Source organism: Rhipicephalus microplus, unplaced genomic scaffold (genome assembly GCF_043290135.1).
Source record: "Rhipicephalus microplus isolate Deutch F79 unplaced genomic scaffold, USDA_Rmic scaffold_375, whole genome shotgun sequence".
Taxonomy (NCBI): domain Eukaryota; kingdom Metazoa; phylum Arthropoda; class Arachnida; order Ixodida; family Ixodidae; genus Rhipicephalus; species Rhipicephalus microplus.
Genome location: NW_027464939.1, coordinates 83,383 through 87,500, shown reverse-complemented (window position 1 = coordinate 87,500; position 4,118 = coordinate 83,383). Strand labels below are relative to the sequence as shown.

The 4,118-nt window shown below is 57.0% G+C and overlaps 2 non-coding genes across 2 annotated transcripts; both read right to left on the bottom strand.

Annotated features, from left to right (window-relative positions):
- Window positions 1-174: 174 nt before the first annotated feature.
- Window positions 175-325, bottom strand: LOC142794131 (5.8S ribosomal RNA). The gene has a single exon (XR_012892095.1). It is a non-coding gene; the product is annotated as a 5.8S ribosomal RNA (ribosomal RNA).
- A 1,719-nt stretch (window positions 326-2,044) lies between these two features.
- On the bottom strand, window positions 2,045-3,859 carry LOC142794121 (small subunit ribosomal RNA). Its single transcript, XR_012892088.1, has one exon. It is a non-coding gene; the product is annotated as a small subunit ribosomal RNA (ribosomal RNA).
- Window positions 3,860-4,118: the final 259 nt, after the last annotated feature.

Genomic DNA, 4,118 nt, shown 5'->3' with positions numbered 1-4,118 from the left:
CGCCCCCGTTTCGGTTGGGCTCTGGCACGACGGTCGCCACCGTCTCGCCCTTGAGTGGCCGCTGTTGGCGCTCGCTGTGAGGTGTTCAGCGTGCTGTCCGTGTTGCCGACGCGGTCAAAACGAGTCGACGGCTCACGTTCCCTTGTGCGCCGAAGGCTCTCTTGATATGTGATCCGACCCTCAGACAGACGAAGCCAAGGGAAGACCCAAGGCCGCAATGTGCGTTCAAAGAATCAGTGCTCAGTGTGTCCTGCAATTCACCAAGTCTCGCAGCTGGCTGCGTTCTTCATCGACCCGAGAACCGAGTGATCCACCGCTTAGAGTCGTGAAAAAGTGTTTGTTCAATTCCGTACAGTCAAAACCAAACGTTTCTGGCACTCGGCCAAACAGTGGCCAAGAAGGGCGCTTTTCAGCGCACGCTTGGACTCCAAAACTCTGCCGCGCCTTTTTCGGCTGCCGCAAATCGAGCAAACGGTGTGTTTCGGACGGCGTTTCGCTTTCGCTACTTGCGAGTGCTTTCGTGGTCCACCCCTCTATAAATACTCGGGAGGCGTCGAAGCCGGTTCTCCAAGCCGGACCCGTAGGTATCGTTGTGTGCTCGCTCTCATTGGCCCGCCTAACCAGAAAATGCCTGCGGTACACCCATTTGGATAAGAGTGCACGCAGATGCGGGCCTCGACGGCTACACATTTCCTCGGGCGGCCGCCTCCCGGCCTCCGTGGAGCGCGGGATGCACGGTCCCATCGACAAGCCTCTCCCGTTTTTACCGTGGCGTCGCGGTTCACCACGGCAGGCGGGTCGGTCTCCTCCGCATAAAAAGGGGGACCCCCGCTTTTTGTTCCACGAAATCGCACAAGCTTTTTTCGCATCCACGGTTTGCCACCGCACACCAAAATGCCGATCCGGCTGCCTACTTTAGCCAACAGGTGGAGCCAGGCGCGCCGTACTTGCGCGGCACTTCCCACGTCCACCGAAGTCGGTGCCAAGGACCACTTTCGGCGCCGGAGCCGCGTACGAGCCTACTCGAGGCGGAAGAACGAAGCCAGCAAGGGCCTGGCCGCAAGTGCGTTCAATTGTCGGGACGTCCAAGTCCCTCGTTCTTCCGTGCTTCCTCTTTCGGCAAGTCGTTGCGGCACCTTCCCAAAGCGCGCAGACCCGCTAATCGCGACGAGCGCGACGTGGCCGTGCCGCCTTTCCCTCGGCAGCAAGCAAAACGCCTGGCAACGTCGACGCTCCCCTAACCGCGATCTCGCACCGTGTTTCGTGTGGCGAATTCAAAAGCCGGCCGGCGCTGCTGCAACCATTACGGTCGGTACGCATACGCCGCGGAGGGCGGGACGGTCATCGGAGCGTGCGGTTCCTCCATCGAGTACTGCGCACCTCGGCCGTCGCATCGCCGTGCCATGACCGGCCGCGCGTCAACGCGAACCGGTGCCAGCGAGATCCCTCGCCTGCAAGAACCGACCGGCAGCCTCCGTCACCCGAGGACGCGGAGGCGCTTGCCGCGGACGGCGGGACGGTATGCACTGGTGCACAGCGGACCCGTCACATCGCCAGTTCCTTGACCGACCGCCGACGCTTGTGCCGTTCCTCTCGTACTTGGCAGTCGCCGCGCGATTGTCGGGTCTCGTTCTTGCACGCTCGAACGGTCGGGAGGGCACTCGGCTGGCGTTTCGGGAACGCGCAGCCTCGCCTTCTACCGACGTAACCACGACTCGCCGTTCGCGCTCCGCCGCTCCTGTTTACAGTACTAGGCGGTCCCGCAGCGGTCGGGTCGCGCATTTCGAGCGCTTCGAGCCACGGTGCAGTGGCGGGTCGAAAGCCGACCTATGAGTGCGTTGCGCCGTTTGTACCCGCGTCCGCCACCTGGCCGACCGTCCAAGGTCGCGGTGTTGGCGTCCGCTGGGCGCAACAATTTGTCACGGGGTGCCGCTCCACATTCAGGCAGCCCCGTGGGGAAAAGCCGACCCCGCGTCCAAACGGGGTCAGCGGCAGAAAGTGTCGGGCGCAGACGCAGCTGAGGCGCTCACCCTTCACAATCCGTTAATGATCCTTCCGCAGGTTCACCTACGGAAACCTTGTTACGACTTTTACTTCCTCTAAATGATCAAGTTTGGTCATCTTTCCAACAGACCGGCGCAACCGAAAGGCCGCGCCGGACATCGGTCCGAAGACCTCACTAAATCATTCAATCGGTAGTAGCGACGGGCGGTGTGTACAAAGGGCAGGGACGTAATCAACGCGAGCTTATGACTCGCGCTTACTGGGAATTCCTCGTTCAAGGGGAACAATTGCAAGCCCCTATCCCAATCACGAAAGAAGTTCCACGGGTTACCCAGTCTTTTCAGACAGGGATAAAGACACGCTGCTTCCTTCAGTGTAGCGCGCGTGCGGCCCCGGACATCTAAGGGCATCACAGACCTGTTATTGCTCTGTTTCGTGCGGCTAGGAGCCGCTTGTCCCTCTAAGAAGGTTGTAAGGTGCTGGGAACCCCGCACCTATTTAATAGGCTAGAGTCTCGTTCGTTATCGGAATTAACCAGACAAATCGCTCCACCAACTAAGAACGGCCATGCACCACCATCCACCGAATCAAGAAAGAGCTCTCAATCTGTCAATCCTCCCAGTGTCCGGGCCGGGTAAGTTTTCCCGTGTTGAGTCAAATTAAGCCGCAGGCTCCACTCCTGGTGGTGCCCTTCCGTCAATTCCTTTAAGTTTCAGCTTTGCAACCATACTTCCCCCGGAACCCAAATACTTTGGTTTCCCGGAAGCTGCCCGCCGAGTCATTTGAGTAACTCAGGCGGATCGCTGGTTGGCATCGTTTATGGTCAGAACTAGGGCGGTATCTGATCGCCTTCGAACCTCTGACTTTCGTTCTTGATCAATGAAAACATTCTTGGCAAATGCTTTCGCAGTAGTTCGTCTTGCGACGGTCCAAGAATTTCACCTCTAGCGCCGCAATACGAATGCCCCCGTCCGTCCCTCTTAATCATTACCTCGTATTCCAAAAACCAACAGAACAGAAACGAGGTCTTGTTCTATTATTCCATGCAAGTTTATTCAGGCGACTCGCCTGCGTTGAGCACTCTAATTTTTTCAAAGTAAAAGCACCGGCCATCTCGAGGCACACAATGAAGTGCACCAAGAAAGAACCGGCATGATGTTCAGTCCGAGCCGTCGCATCGGGTAGATGCACTACTCGTCTGGAACTGAGATCCAACTACGAGCTTTTTAACCGCAGCAGCTTTAGTATACGCTATTGGAGCTGGAATTACCGCGGCTGCTGGCACCAGACTTGCCCTCCAATTGATCCTCGTTAAAGGATTTAGAGTGTACTCATTTCAATTACGGGGCCTCAAAAGAGTCCCGTATTGTTATTTTTCGTCACTACCTCCCCGTGCCGGGAGTGGGTAATTTGCGCGCCTGCTGCCTTCCTTGGATGTGGTAGCCGTTTCTCAGGCTCCCTCTCCGGAATCGAACCCTGATTCTCCGTTACCCGTAACAACCATGGTAAGCAAGTAACCTACCATCGAAAGTTGATAAGGCAGACACTTGAAAGAAACGTCGCCGGCTCGTGGCCATGCGATCAGCACAAAGTTATCCAGAGTCACCACACAATACGGGCCGAAACCCGATCGATCTTGGTCTAATAAAAGCACCCGTTACCCAAAGGGCTCCAGGCTCACTGCATGTATTAGCTCTAGAATTGCCACAGTTATCCAAGTAGGAAGAAACGATCTAAGGAACCATAACTGATTTAATGAGCCATTCGCGGTTTCGCCTTATTTCGGCATGTACTTAGACATGCATGGCTTAATCTTTGAGACAAGCATATGATTACTGGCAGGATCAACCAGGTAATCGTTCGACTGCGCGTCCGTCCTCGCCTTCGGCGGGCCGGACGCAGTCTGTGTGCGGCGGAGGCCACCTTCAGGCGCCCCAACACGCTTATTTTGCACTCCGAGATGACGGCGTTCGAGCTCGCTACGGCACAACCTTCCCGAAAGACGAGTGGGAGCCGTGCGGCAAGAAGCACGTTCATGCTCGCTCTTTTTCGTTGCATCGACTCGGTCGCACCGTGCGGGTTGCCCAAGCCCGCTGCACTGTCGGTGGACCGGC